Source organism: Micromesistius poutassou (assembly GCF_964030765.1).
Source record: "Micromesistius poutassou genome assembly, chromosome: 3".
NCBI lineage: Eukaryota > Metazoa > Chordata > Actinopteri > Gadiformes > Gadidae > Micromesistius > Micromesistius poutassou.
In genome coordinates this window covers 18677050-18693416 of record NC_140273.1, presented here as the reverse complement: position 1 = coordinate 18693416, position 16367 = coordinate 18677050, and the positions used below count along the sequence as shown (strand labels likewise).

The following is a 16367-nucleotide window of genomic DNA, read 5'->3' as shown; positions in this document are numbered from 1 at the left end:
GTAACGCTCTCATTGACAGCCTTTTGGAGGGATGTAAGTTCAGTATACAGATTTATCACACGGGGCTTTCCCTTGCCAGCGTAGTGGTCCCTCAGTATCTGGAGCGCTCTCCTACCATCATCAGCCGCATCCCTCATCACAAGAGACAAACTCTTGTCGTCCAACAGCTGGATTAACTCAGCATACGCTTTTTCGTTTTTCTCGGCATCTCCTTCTACACCATCCTCACCCTCATCTGGCTCATGGAGGATGGTTTTCTTTAGTCCGAGCAAACATAGTTGGCCTAGGAACTTAGTTTCCCATAACTCGTAGTTTTTCTCATCTCCATCAAAACATAAACGATTCCATCGGCTTCCAATCTCTTTCCTGGGCCCATAACCTGTTGGCGCAGCCATCATAAAAAGCTGGAATACCGGGTACACATATTAAGAGACGACACAACTGAGTTCTTTTGTTTGACTGGGGAGAACTGGCACAAAGGCAGGCCATCAGTCATTTATTAAGATTTGCTTCACCTGGTGCACTGGTGCCAGTATGAGGGCACATTCAAGAGCAGTAGCAGACATTTTGCAACAGTTTAACAGAGTTATTCACTTTTCCAGTTTTTATGCGTGCAAAATGCTTTTCAGAGCGAGAGAATCACTTTTTGACCAAAAATGTGTTTTTGACCCTGACACGTGAATTGTGCTCAAAACAACTGCTCTTCACTTCCAAATGGTGCGCAATGGCATAAATAACCCTATTTAAGCTCAGTTACACGTTTGCATTGAAAGTGACTGAGTTATTCACTTTTCCAGTTTTTATGCTTGCAAAATGCTTTTCAGAGCGAGAAAAGCATGTTTTGACCCACAATGTGTTTTTGACCCTGACACGTGAATTGTGCTCAAAACCAATGCTCTCCACTTCCAAATGGTGCGCGATGGCATAAATAACCCTATTTAAGCTCAGTTACACGTTTGCATTGAAAGGGACTGAGTTATCAACTTTTCCAGTTTTTATGCGTGCAAAATGCTTTTCAGAGCGAGAGAATCACTTTTTGACCAAAAAGGTGTTTTTGACCCTGACACGTGAATTGTGCTCAAAACAACTGCTCTTCACTTCCAAATGGTGTGCAATGGCATAAATAACCCTATTTAAGCTTAGTTACACGTTTGCATTGAAAGGGACTGAGTTATCAACTTTTCCAGTTTTTATGCGTGCAAAATGCTTTTCAGAGCGAGAAAAGCATGTTTTGACCCACAATGTGTTTTTGACCCTAACACGTGAATTATAGTCAAAACAACTGCTCTCCACTTCCAAATGGTGCGCGATGGCATAAATAACCCTATTTAAGCTCAGTTACACGTTTGCATTGAAAGGGACTGAGTTATCAACTTTTCCAGTTTTTATGCGTGCAAAATGCTTTTCAGAGCGAGAAAAGCATGTTTTGACCCACAATGTGTTTTTGACCCTAACACGTGAATTATAGTCAAAACAACTGCTCTCCACTTCCAAATGGTGCGCGATGGCATAAATAACCCTATTTAAGCTCAGTTACACGTTTGCATTGAAAGTGACTGAGTTATTCACTTTTCCAGTTTTTATGCGTGCAAAATGCTTTTCAGAGCGAGAGATCACTTTTTAACGAAAAAGGTGTTTTTGACCCTGACACGTGAATTGTGCTCAAAACAACTGCTCTTCACTTCCAAATGGTGCGCAATGGCATAAATAACCCTATTTAAGCTCAGTTACACGTTTGCATTGAAAGTGACTGAGTTATTCACTTTTCCAGTTTTTATGCGTGCAAAATGCTTTTCAGAGCGAGAGAATCACTTTTTGACCAAAAATGTGTTTTTGACCCTGACACGTGAATTGTGCTCAAAACAACTGCTCTTCACTTCTAAATGGTGCGCAATGGCATAAATAACCCTATTTAAGCTCAGTTACACGTTTGCATTGAAAGTGACTGAGTTATTCACTTTTCCAGTTTTTATGCTTGCAAAATGCTTTTCAGAGCGAGAAAAGCATGTTTTGACCCACAATGTGTTTTTGACCCTAACACGTGAATTGTGCTCAAAACAACTGCTCTTCACTTCCAAATGGTGCGCAATGGCATAAATAACCCTATTTAAGCTCAGTTACACGTTTGCATTGAAAGTGACTGAGTTATTCACTTTTCCAGTTTTTATGCTTGCAAAATGCTTTTCAGAGCGAGAAAAGCATGTTTTGACCCACAATGTGTTTTTGACCCTAACACGTGAATTATAGTCAAAACAACTGCTCTCCACTTCCAAATGGTGCGCGATGGCATAAATAACCCTATTTAAGCTCAGTTACACGTTTGCATTGAAAGTGACTGAGTTATTCACTTTTCCAGTTTTTATGCGTGCAAAATGCTTTTCAGAGCGAGAGAATCACTTTTTAACGAAAAAGGTGTTTTTGACCCTGACACGTGAATTGTGCTCAAAACAACTGCTCTTCACTTCCAAATGGTGCGCAATGGCATAAATAACCCTATTTCAGCTCAGTTACACGTTTGCATTGAAAGTGACTGAGTTATTCACTTTTCCAGTTTTTATGCTTGTGTGGCGAGGTGATAAGCTAAAGGAAATTTAACCAAAAGATCTAACTAAAAAATAGAAAAGAAACCGACAACGCCACCCTGGGAATTTCACCCAGGGAATTGATTTAACGTGCAAGGCACACAGGTAAGGTCACTCACATTGACAGGCATGAGACGTGGTTTAGGAAGTTATAAAAGGGTACAATTTATTGAATCAATTCTCTTTTAAAACAGTCTTTTGGAACATTCACTCGAAACCAAATAATGGCTTGGAGCCGAGCAAATAAATGATGACTTAGTGCAGGAGGAGGTTCCACCTAAATAAAGAAAACCAAAATCACCCAACCACAGCAAACGAAACAAAGGGGGGCACCACCACCACGACACCAGCACACCACCACCGGTCTCCAGCCACTAAAAAGGAGAAACAAATGAATCAATGGGCAATTAACAAAAACAACCTTGCCCCCTATTAATTTACATGGAATAAACAAAGGAATATGAAAACAAAAGCTCAAAAGAAAACAAACACGATACAAACTCAGGGCTAGGTAAATAATCAAAAGTACACACTTTAACGCTCATTCACACACACGGGGGGACAAGCCCCGCTTTAAAATACACTCCGGATAAACGTCCCCGATAGGGTTCCTCGGAGGGATGCGCCGCAGCGACAGGCGGCAGTGGGCCGAAGTACCAGCCGAAGTAACACACGTAAGATAAATGTAATACGTGACGGCAGCAACAGCAGATGAGAGCAGCATGGAGAATGCCAGCGGACAAAGCAGCAGAGACCCCCAAGGAGCGGATTGCAATCGGTCCTGTTTGAGAAAGTTATGTTAGCTCTGCTACATTGCTAGGAATGCTGTTTATTCGATACGCTAACACATACCTGTTTTTGACCCCACTCGGACACACACATCCGTTCACCTAGCAGGAGGGAGGGAGAGAGGACTCCAGCCGTCCTCGGCGTTTGCCTGAGACCACACTGAGAATTAGCCACCAGATAGCATCCAACATGTTGCCGACAATAGAGTACTCACCAATTTAGTATCACGCCACAATGCGCACGGGGAAACCCGGAGCAGCGGACCAAACCACCTTTGGCCCGGAAGTGACGGAGGCACAAAGAGACAGAGACAGGTGGAGGGTGGCTGCTTTTATACTCTCCCCCTGACGGCCACTAGTGGTAGCACATCTATACTGCTACACTTGCAAAATGCTTTTCAGAGCGAGAAAAGCATGTTTTGACCCACAATGTGTTTTTGACCCTAACACGTGAATTATAGTCAAAACAACTGCTCTCCACTTCCAAATGGTGCGCGATGGCATAAATAACCCTATTTAAGCTCAGTTACACGTTTGCATTGAAAGGGACTGAGTTATCAACTTTTCCAGTTTTTATGCGTGCAAAATGCTTTTCAGAGCGAGAGAATCACTTTTTGACCAAAAATGTGTTTTTGACCCTGACACGTGAATTGTGCTCAAAACAACTGCTCTTCACTTCCAAATGGTGCGCAATGGCATACATAACCCTATTTAAGCTCAGTTACACGTTTGCATTGAAAGTGACTGAGTTATTCACTTTTCCAGTTTTTATGCTTGCAAAATGCTTTTCAGAGCGAGAAAAGCATGTTTTGACCCACAATGTGTTTTTGACCCTGACACGTGAATTGTGCTCAAAACCAATGCTCTCCACTTCCAAATGGTGCGCGATGGCATAAATAACCCTATTTAAGCTCAGTTACACGTTTGCATTGAAAGGGACTGAGTTATCAACTTTTCCAGTTTTTATGCGTGCAAAATGCTTTTCAGAGCGAGAAAAGCATGTTTTGACCCACAATGTGTTTTTGACCCTAACACGTGAATTATAGTCAAAACAACTGCTCTCCACTTCCAAATGGTGCGCGATGGCATAAATAACCCTATTTAAGCTCAGTTACACGTTTGCATTGAAAGGGACTGAGTTATCAACTTTTCCAGTTTTTATGCGTGCAAAATGCTTTTCAGAGCGAGAAAAGCATGTTTTGACCCACAATGTGTTTTTGACCCTAACACGTGAATTATAGTCAAAACAACTGCTCTCCACTTCCAAATGGTGCGCGAATGCATAAATAACCCTATTTAAGCTCAGTTACACGTTTGCATTGAAAGGGACTGAGTTATCAACTTTTCCAGTTTTTATGCGTGCTAAATGCTTTTCAGAGTGAGAGAATCACCTTTTGACCAAAAAGGTGTTTTTGACCCTGACACGTGAATTGTGCTCAAAACAACTGCTCTTCACTTCCAAATGGTGTGCAATGGCATAAATAACCCTATTTAAGCTTAGTTACAAGTTTGCATTGAAAGGGACTGAGTTATCAACTTTTCCAGTTTTTATGCGTGCAAAATGCTTTTCAGAGCGAGAAAAGCATGTTTTGAACCACAATGTGTTTTTGACCCTAACACGTGAATTATAGTCAAAACAACTGCTCTCCACTTCCAAATGGTGCGCGATGGCATAAATAACCCTATTTAAGCTCAGTTACACGTTTGCATTGAAAGGGACTGAGTTATTCACTTTTCCAGTTTTTATGCTTGCAAAATGCTTTTCAGAGCGAGAAAAGCATGTTTTGACCCACAATGTGTTTTTGACCCTGACACGTGAATTGTGCTCAAAACCAATGCTCTCCACTTCCAAATGGTGCGCAATGGCATAAATAACCCTATTTAAGCTCAGTTACACGTTTGCATTGAAAGTGACTGAGTTATTCACTTTCCCAGTTTTTATGCTTGCAAAATGCTTTTCAGAGCGAGAAAAGCATGTTTTGACCCACAATGTGTTTTTGACCCTGACACGTGAATTGTGCTCAAAACCAATGCTCTCCACTTCCAAATGGTGCGCAATGGCATAAATAACCCTATTTCAGCTCAGTTACACGTTTGCATTGAAAGTGACTGAGTTATTCACTTTTCCAGTTTTTATGCGTGCAAAATGCTTTTCAGAGCGAGAGAATCACTTTTTGACCAAAAAGGTGTTTTTGACCCTGACACGTGAATTGTGCTCAAAACAACTGCTCTTCACTTCCAAATGGTGCGCAATGACATAAACAACCCTATTTAAGCTCAGTTACACGTTTGCATTGAAAGTGACTGAGTTATTCACTTTTCCAGTTTTTATGCGTGCAAAATGCTTTTCAGAGCGAGAGAATCACTTTTTGACCAAAAAGGTGTTTTTGACCCTGACACGTGAATTGTGCTCAAAACAACTGCTCTTCACTTCCAAATGGTGCGCAATGGCATAAATAACCCTATTTAAGCTCAGTTACACGTTTGCATTGAAAGTGACTGAGTTATTCACTTTTCCAGTTTTTATGCTTGCAAAATGCTTTTCAGCGCGAGAAAAGCATGTTTTGACCCACAATGTGTTTTTGACCCTAACACGTGAATTATAGTCAAAACAACTGCTCTCCACTTCCAAATGGTGCGCGATGGCATAAATAACCCTATTTAAGCTCAGTTACACGTTTGCATTGAAAGTGACTGAGTTATTCACTTTTCCAGTTTTTATGCTTGCAAAATGCTTTTCAGAGCGAGAAAAGCATGTTTTGACCCACAATGTGTTTTTGACCCTGACACGTGAATTGTGCTCAAAACCAATGCTCTCCACTTCCAAATGGTGCGCGATGGCATAAATAACCCTATTTAAGCTCAGTTACACGTTTGCATTGAAAGGGACTGAGTTATCAACTTTTCCAGTTTTTATGCGTGCAAAATGCTTTTCAGAGCGAGAGAATCACTTTTTGACCAAAAAGGTGTTTTTGACCCTGACACGTGAATTGTGCTCAAAACAACTGCTCTTCACTTCCAAATGGTGCGCAATGGCATAAATAACCCTATTTAAGCTCAGTTACACGTTTGCATTGAAAGTGACTGCGTTATTCACTTTTCCAGTTTTTATGCTTGCAAAATGCTTTTCAGAGCGAGAAAAGCATGTTTTGACCCACAATGTGTTTTTGACCCTGACACGTGAATTGTGCTCAAAACCATTGCTCTCCACTTCCAAATGGTGCGCGATGGCATAAATAACCCTATTTAAGCTCAGTTACACGTTTGCATTGAAAGGGACTGAGTTATCAACTTTTCCAGTTTTTATGCGTGCAAAATGCTTTTCAGAGCGAGAAAAGCATGTTTTGACCCACAATGTGTTTTTGACCCTGACACGTGAATTGTGCTCAAAACCAATGCTCTCCACTTCCAAATGGTGCGCAATGGCATAAATAACCCTATTTAAGCTCAGTTACACGTTTGCATTGAAAGTGACTGAGTTATTCACTTTCCCAGTTTTTATGCTTGCAAAATGCTTTTCAGAGCGAGAAAAGCATGTTTTGACCCACAATGTGTTTTTGACCCTGACACGTGAATTGTGCTCAAAACCAATGCTCTCCACTTCCAAATGGTGCGCAATGGCATAAATAACCCTATTTCAGCTCAGTTACACGTTTGCATTGAAAGTGACTGAGTTATTCACTTTTCCAGTTTTTATGCGTGCAAAATGCTTTTCAGAGCGAGAGAATCACTTTTTGACCAAAAAGGTGTTTTTGACCCTGACACGTGAATTGTGCTCAAAACAACTGCTCTTCACTTCCAAATGGTGCGCAATGGCATAAATAACCCTATTTAAGCTCAGTTACACGTTTGCATTGAAAGTGACTGAGTTATTCACTTTTCCAGTTTTTATGCGTGCAAAATGCTTTTCAGAGCGAGAGAATCACTTTTTGACCAAAAAGGTGTTTTTGACCCTGACACGTGAATTGTGCTCAAAACAACTGCTCTTCACTTCCAAATGGTGCGCAATGGCATAAATAACCCTATTTAAGCTCAGTTACACGTTTGCATTGAAAGTGACTGAGTTATTCACTTTTCCAGTATTTATGCTTGAAAAATGCTTTTCAGAGCGAGAAAAGCATGTTTTGACCCACAATGTGTTTTTGACCCTGACACGTGAATTGTGCTCAAAACAACTGCTCTTCACTTCCAAATGGTGCGCAATGGCATAAATAACCCTATTTAAGCTCAGTTACACGTTTGCATTGAAAGTGACTGAGTTATTCACTTTTCCAGTTTTTATGCTTGCAAAATGCTTTTCAGAGCGAGAAAAGCATGTTTTGACCCACAATGTGTTTTTGACCCTGACACGTGAATTGTGCTCAAAACCAATGCTCTCCACTTCCAAATGGTGCGCGATGGCATAAATAACCCTATTTAAGCTCAGTTACACGTTTGCATTGAAAGGGACTGAGTTATCAACTTTTCCAGTTTTTATGCGTGCAAAATGCTTTTCAGAGCGAGAAAAGCATGTTTTGACCCACAATGTGTTTTTGACCCTGACACGTGAATTGTGCTCAAAACCAATGCTCTCCACTTCCAAATGGTGCGCAATGGCATAAATAACCCTATTTAAGCTCAGTTACACGTTTGCATTGAAAGTGACTGAGTTATTCACTTTCCCAGTTTTTATGCTTGCAAAATGCTTTTCAGAGCGAGAAAAGCATGTTTTGACCCACAATGTGTTTTTGACCCTGACACGTGAATTGTGCTCAAAACCAATGCTCTCCACTTCCAAATGGTGCGCAATGGCATAAATAACCCTATTTCAGCTCAGTTACACGTTTGCATTGAAAGGGACTGAGTTATCAACTTTTCCAGTTTTTATGCGTGCAAAATGCTTTTCAGAGCGAGAAAAGCATGTTTTGACCCACAATGTGTTTTTGACCCTAACACGTGAATTATAGTCAAAACAACTGCTCTCCACTTCCAAATGGTGCGCGATGGCATAAATAACCCTATTTAAGCTCAGTTACACGTTTGCATTGAAAGGGACTGAGTTATTCACTTTTCCAGTTTTTATGCTTGCAAAATGCTTTTCAGAGCGAGAAAAGCATGTTTTGACCCACAATGTGTTTTTGACCCTGACACGTGAATTGTGCTCAAAACCAATGCTCTCCACTTCCAAATGGTGCGCAATGGCATAAATAACCCTATTTAAGCTCAGTTACACGTTTGCATTGAAAGTGACTGAGTTATTCACTTTCCCAGTTTTTATGCTTGCAAAATGCTTTTCAGAGCGAGAAAAGCATGTTTTGACCCACAATGTGTTTTTGACCCTGACACGTGAATTGTGCTCAAAACCAATGCTCTCCACTTCCAAATGGTGCGCGATGGCATAAATAACCCTATTTAAGCTCAGTTACACGTTTGCATTGAAAGGGACTGAGTTATCAACTTTTCCAGTTTTTATGCGTGCAAAATGCTTTTCAGAGCGAGAAAAGCATGTTTTGACCCACAATGTGTTTTTGACCCTAACACGTGAATTATAGTCAAAACAACTGCTCTCCACTTCCAAATGGTGCGCAATGGCATAAATAACCCTATTTAAGCTCAGTTACACGTTTGCATTGAAAGGGACTGAGTTATCAACTTTTCCAGTTTTTATGCGTGCAAAATGCTTTTCAGAGCGAGAGAATCACTTTTTGACCAAAAAGGTGTTTTTGACCCTGACACGTGAATTGTGCTCAAAACAACTGCTCTTCACTTCCAAATGGTGCGCAATGGCATAAATAACCCTATTTAAGCTCAGTTACACGTTTGCATTGAAAGTGACTGAGTTATTCACTTTTCCAGTTTTTATGCGTGCAAAATGCTTTTCAGAGCGAGAGAATCACTTTTTGACCAAAAAGGTGTTTTTGACCCTGACACGTGAATTGTGCTCAAAACAACTGCTCTTCACTTCCAAATGGTGCGCAATGGCATAAATAACCCTATTTAAGCTCAGTTACACGTTTGCATTGAAAGTGACTGAGTTATTCACTTTTCCAGTATTTATGCTTGCAAAATGCTTTTCAGAGCGAGAAAAGCATGTTTTGACCCACAATGTGTTTTTGACCCTGACACGTGAATTGTGCTCAAAACAACTGCTCTTCACTTCCAAATGGTGCGCAATGGCATAAATAACCCTATTTAAGCTCAGTTACACGTTTGCATTGAAAGTGACTGAGTTATTCACTTTTCCAGTTTTTATGCGTGCAAAATGCTTTTCAGAGCGAGAGAATCACTTTTTGACCAAAAAGGTGTTTTTGACCCTGACACGTGAATTGTGCTCAAAACAACTGCTCTTCACTTCCAAATGGTGCGCAATGGCATAAATAACCCTATTTAAGCTCAGTTACACGTTTGCATTGAAAGTGACTGAGTTATTCACTTTTCCAGTTTTTATGATTGCAAAATGCTTTTCAGAGCGAGAAAAGCATGTTTTGACCCACAATGTGTTTTTGACCCTAACACGTGAATTATAGTCAAAACAACTGCTCTCCACTTCCAAATGGTGCGCGATGGCATAAATAACCCTATTTAAGCTCAGTTACACGTTTGCATTGAAAGGGACTGAGTTATCAACTTTTCCAGTTTTTATGCGTGCAAAATGCTTTTCAGAGCGAGAGAATCACTTTTTGACCAAAAAGGTGTTTTTGACCCTGACACGTGAATTGTGCTCAAAACAACTGCTCTTCACTTCCAAATGGTGCGCAATGGCATAAATAACCCTATTTAAGCTCAGTTACACGTTTGCATTGAAAGTGACTGAGTTATTCACTTTTCCAGTTTTTATGCTTGCAAAATGCTTTTCAGAGCGAGAAAAGCATGTTTTGACCCACAATGTGTTTTTGACCCTGACACGTGAATTGTGCTCAAAACCAATGCTCTCCACTTCCAAATGGTGCGCGATGGCATAAATAACCCTATTTAAGCTCAGTTACACGTTTGCATTGAAAGGGACTGAGTTATCAACTTTTCCAGTTTTTATGCGTGCAAAATGCTTTTCAGAGCGAGAAAAGCATGTTTTGACCCACAATGTGTTTTTGACCCTGACACGTGAATTGTGCTCAAAACCAATGCTCTCCACTTCCAAATGGTGCGCAATGGCATAAATAACCCTATTTAAGCTCAGTTACACGTTTGCATTGAAAGTGACTGAGTTATTCACTTTCCCAGTTTTTATGCTTGCAAAATGCTTTTCAGAGCGAGAAAAGCATGTTTTGACCCACAATGTGTTTTTGACCCTGACACGTGAATTGTGCTCAAAACCAATGCTCTCCACTTCCAAATGGTGCGCAATGGCATAAATAACCCTATTTCAGCTCAGTTACACGTTTGCATTGAAAGTGACTGAGTTATTCACTTTTCCAGTTTTTATGCGTGCAAAATGCTTTTCAGAGCGAGAGAATCACTTTTTGACCAAAAAGGTGTTTTTGACCCTGACACGTGAATTGTGCTCAAAACAACTGCTCTTCACTTCCAAATGGTGCGCAATGGCATAAATAACCCTATTTAAGCTCAGTTACACGTTTGCATTGAAAGTGACTGAGTTATTCACTTTTCCAGTTTTTATGCGTGCAAAATGCTTTTCAGAGCGAGAGAATCACTTTTTGACCAAAAAGGTGTTTTTGACCCTGACACGTGAATTGTGCTCAAAACAACTGCTCTTCACTTCCAAATGGTGCGCAATGGCATAAATAACCCTATTTAAGCTCAGTTACACGTTTGCATTGAAAGTGACTGAGTTATTCACTTTTCCAGTATTTATGCTTGCAAAATGCTTTTCAGAGCGAGAAAAGCATGTTTTGACCCACAATGTGTTTTTGACCCTGACACGTGAATTGTGCTCAAAACAACTGCTCTTCACTTCCAAATGGTGCGCAATGGCATAAATAACCCTATTTAAGCTTAGTTACACGTTCGCATTGAAATGGACTCAGTTATCAACTTTTCCAGTTTTTATGCGTGCAAAATGCTTTTCAGAGCGAGAAAAGCATGTTTTGACCAACAATGTGTTTTTGACCCTAACATGTGAATTATGCTCAAAATCAATGCTCTCCACTTCCAAATGGTGTGCGATGGCATAAATAACCCTATTTAAGCTTAGTTACACGTTTGCATTGAAAGGGACTGAGATATCAACTCTTCCAGTTTTTATGCGTGCAAAATGCTTTTCAGAGCGAGAAAAACACTTTTTGACCCACAATGTGTTTTTGACCCTAACACGTGAATTATGCTCAAAACTAATGCTCTCCACTTCCAAATGGTGTGCAATGGCATAAATAACCCTATTTAAGCTCAGTTACACGTTTGCATTGAAAGGGACTGAGTTATCAACTTTTCCAGTTTTTATGCGTGCAAAATGCTTTTCAGAGCGAGAAAAACACTTTTTGACCCACAATGTGTTTTTGACCCTAACACATGAATTATGCTCAAAACCAATGCTCTCCACTTCCAAATGGTGTGCGATGGCATAAATAACCCTATTTAAGCTTAGTTACACGTTTGCATTGAAAGGGACTGAGTTATCAACTTTTCCAGTTTTTATGCGTGCAAAATGCTTTTCAGAGCGAGAAAAACACTTTTTGACCCACAATGTGTTTTTGACCCTAACACGTGAATTATGCTCAAAACCAACGCTCTCCACTTCCAAATGGTGCGCGATGGCATAAATAACCCTATTTAAGCTTAGTTACACGGTCGCATTGAAAGGGACTGAGTTATCAACTTTTCCAGTTTTTATGTGTGCAAAATGCTTTTCAGAGCGAGAAAAACACTTTTTGACCAACAATGTGTTTTTGACCCTAACACGTGAATTATGCTCAAAACCAATGCTCTCCACTTCCAAATGGTGTGCGATGGCATAAATAACCCTATTTAAGCTTAGTTACACGTTCGTATTGAAAGGGACTGAGTTATCAACTTTTCCAGTTTTTATGCGTGCATAATGCTTTTCAGAGCGAGAAAAACACTTTTTGACCCACAATGTGTTTTTGACCCTAACACGTGAATTATGCTTAAAACCAACGCTCTCCACTTCCAAATGGTGCGCAATGGCATAAATAACCCTATTTAAGCTTTTGTTCGCATTGAAAGGGACTGAGTTATCAACTTTTCCAGTTTTTATGCGTGCAAAATGCTTTTCAGAGCGAGAAAAACACTTTTTGACCCACAATGTGTTTTTGACTCTAACACGTGAATTATGCTCAAAACCAACGATCTCCACTTGCAAATGGTGCGCAATGGCATAAATAACCCTATTTAAGCTTAGTTATACGGTCGCATTGAAAGGGACTGATTTATCAACTTTTCCAGTTTTTATGCGTGCAAAATGCTTTTCAGAGCGAGAAAAAACACTTTTGGACCAACAATGTGTTTTTGACCCTAGCACATGAATTATGCTCAAAACCAACGCTCTCCACTTCCAAATGGTGCGCGATGGCATAAATAACCCTATTTAAGCTTAGTTACACGTTCGCATTGAAAGGGACTGAGTTATCAACTTTTCCAGTTTTTATGCGTGCAAAATGCTTTTCAGAGCGAGAAAAACACTTTTTGACCCACAATGTGTTTTTGACCCTAACACGTGAATTATGCTCAAAACCAACGATCTCCACTTGCAAATGGTGCGCAATGGCATAAATAACCCTATTTAAGCTTAGTTACACGGTCGCATTGAAAGGGACTGAGTTATCAACTTTTCCAGTTTTTATGCGTGCAAAATGCTTTTCAGAGCGAGAAAGGGAACGGTTGTCCCAGCCGGTTGAATGGTGATTGGCTGTTTACTGTTGCGAATGCCGCCGTTTGTAGGTGATGAAGAAGTAAAATCTGCTTCACGTTTTGAACTACACACATTTTCCATCCAGTTTCGACTGGCTTTTTGGATTGTCGGTGCCGTTAAAATTTTAATAATAATATAATTAATTAATTAATAATTAAAATAGCATTTATAAACGTTTACTACTTTAATGGCACCAGCAATCCAAAAAGCCAGTCGAAACTAGATGGAAAATGTGTGTAGTTCAAAACGTGACGCAGCTTTTACTTCTTCGTCACCTACAGAGTTTGTTATGTACGATCATTCAAAAACCCCATGTTATTTCCCATAGACATTTCACCGAGGGAACCGGAGCCTCGGAGGCGGGACTTATTCTTCTAGTCTATAGAAGTTTGGAGCTTGCAGGGAACAGACACGTCATACCAGTATAATTTCTGCATGTTGAGCATCCACTGTGCATTTAAGCACAGTTTAAATAAACTGTGCTTAAATAAATTGTTTAAATAAATTGTTTTGTCTTTATTTTTTACGTAACATTGGCCATTGCTAATGACATACACAGTAATTAATATAGCATACTTTCATTAATTAAATAAATTCAAGCTAAAATTTAAGAGTCTATAATTAGGCTATACTGAGCCTGATCTATTTACCAGATATTTTCTTAATATACCTTGTCACCTGGGGTAAAACTCCCCCTGCTACTGAACATGTTGGGTCCACTGTGTCCAAGCAGTAGATCTACTTGCACTACTTCACGCAAACGAATGTTCGTCGAGGAAAATCGAAGGACAGACATACATACAGAGACTTAGGACAGAAAACTGTCGTCATCACCACCAGGTGGCGGCAGCTCGCAAGACACAGTGTCTGGTCGTCAACCCTTGAGACAAGTCTGTTCTTCACCGTATCAGGGACTTCTGTCTTCTTCCGACTTTTGTCGACTGACCGGCATCTCCGTTTACCTATGTTTGAGTGTTGTTTTGAACAATAGTCCCATCAAGGATTTCTGCAGTAATAAAATATTGGATTTAATTTAGTCTTGATTCAGAAAAGCTGTTCGGATACTTAGAATGTGCCGTGATAAATAGGTGATGTAAGCCTATAGGGAGATATATCTATATTTCACCAAACATACCCTGTCTGCTTACTACATAAACACATTATGTTTGGTGTCGTGGTTATTTTGGTTCAGAATTTACTATATTTGGTGAAACCAAATATAAAATCTATATTTGGTGAAACCAAATATAGTTCCACCATCCCACTTATTTTTTTATATTAAGTGCAGATGAATTAACTGCTCAATGAGGTATGTATGAGGCACACACACACACACACACACACACACACACACACACACACACACACACACACACACACACACACACACACACACACACACACACACACACACAGTCCGGTCGCGGAGGAATGCTGCAACCCTCCATGCAGTCACACAGTCAGACATTTCATTAGCTCCTATTGTTGTGAAGGTCTCCACTCGGTGGTCTGGAGGAGTCCCAGGGCTGAACGGGCGTGGTAGGCCGGCCGTAATTGCAGCTTGTTTTGGTGATTAACTGGGCGACACTCTGGCATGCATGGGAGGTCACGCAGGGTTGCAGTCTCGAGAAGATGCTCATGATCCGCCACCCTGTAAACTCTCTCTCTCTCTCTCTCTCTCTCTCTCTCCTCCCCCCCCCCCCCCCCCCCCATCCAGGCCTTGTTATCGGTGGCTCTCAACATGCCAGATCCACCATCTGCTCCAACCAGCATCTAAGCTAGGAACGACACACACACACACACACACACACACACACACACACACACACACACACACACACACACACACACACACACACACACACACACACACACACACACACACACACACACACACACACACACCTTGCATGACTTTGCTGGGTTATGTCAGTAAATTCATTCAGTAATTAAAGAGACTAGGAGTAGAGAGTGTTCGTCATAGCTACAAAGAGGCAGATGAAAAGCAGAGAGGAGGGGGGGGGGGGGGGGGGAAGATGGCTGGCCTGATAGTTATGGTTGTTTCTATGTGATGGCTTGTCTTTGTTCGAGAGGGCAAGGGAGAGAGAGAAATATAGAGGTATATAATTTGAGTAACTAAGCAGCTCTATCCCGACCACTTTAATTATTGTATTGCATTTAACTATATTTTTGTATTTTTACAATTTATATTGTTTTATATCGTACGTTTGTCTCTTTATTTACTTTTTGTGCAAGAGAGAGAGAGAGAGAGAGAGAGAGAGAGAGAGAGAGAGAGAGAGAGAGAGACATCCTATATCATATCCAGAGTTAGAGCAAGATAGAGTAAGAGAGAGCGAGAGAGAGAGAGACATCGTCTGTCTTATTGAGAGTTAGAGAGAGTGCCACATGCTTACTGGTTTGCAGTCAGTGGATACTGAGCTTCAGGCCACCTATTATTTTTTCCCCAGACAGACACGATAAGACGTAATTGTGTCAGTTTTAATTTCCAATCCCAAGTCCCTTTTCTGTGCTTAATGACCGTAAGGGAATGCCAACGTGTGTGTGTGTGTGTGTGTGTGTGTGTGTGTGTGTGTGTGTGTGTGTGTGTGTGTGTGTGTGTGTGTGTGTGTTTTGTTCGTGCCTAGCTCTACCTGCTGAATTGTCTAACTTAAGAGAGCACGTCTCAATTTTTTACATCACAAGCACATTTCACTGAGCAATATGTATGTGCAATATGCAATATCGCTGTGCAATATGTAACCGGCACAGTTTCGACCTAACAAGGAAAAGTGGGAGGTTTAGAGATCCTGCCAATCCAATAGCAGTTCAACAATGAATCTCGCTGAATGCCATTACACTGAGTGTCTGTTGTCGCAGATAAGCACTAATGCGCTGAAACAGCCCTGTCCTTGAGAGTCTGTGGAAGGCAAGCCATCGTTTTGTTTATCTGCATTAGAACTACCAGCCGAGGTTAGGGTTAGAGAGGGAAATTAAACCAAGTAAGGGAAACAAAACATCAACATCAAACACACACACGCACACGCACACGCACACACACACACACACACACACACACACACACACACACACACACACACACGATTAGCAACCACAGAACAGCTTTACCACACACTTACCTCCATCTCTTGCCTGCACAATTAATGTTCCCAGTGTACCCGACCTTGGCCCCTG

The 16367-nt window shown here is 40.8% G+C and overlaps 1 long non-coding RNA gene across 1 annotated transcript; it reads right to left on the bottom strand.

The window, feature by feature from the left end:
* Positions 1-2751: 2751 nt before the first annotated feature.
* Positions 2752-3640, bottom strand: LOC311341368. The gene is made up of 3 exons (XR_014633307.1): positions 3586-3640; positions 3435-3519; positions 2752-2956 (listed from the first exon to the last, which is right to left on the bottom strand). It is a non-coding gene; the product is annotated as an uncharacterized lncRNA (long non-coding RNA).
* Positions 3641-16367: the final 12727 nt, after the last annotated feature.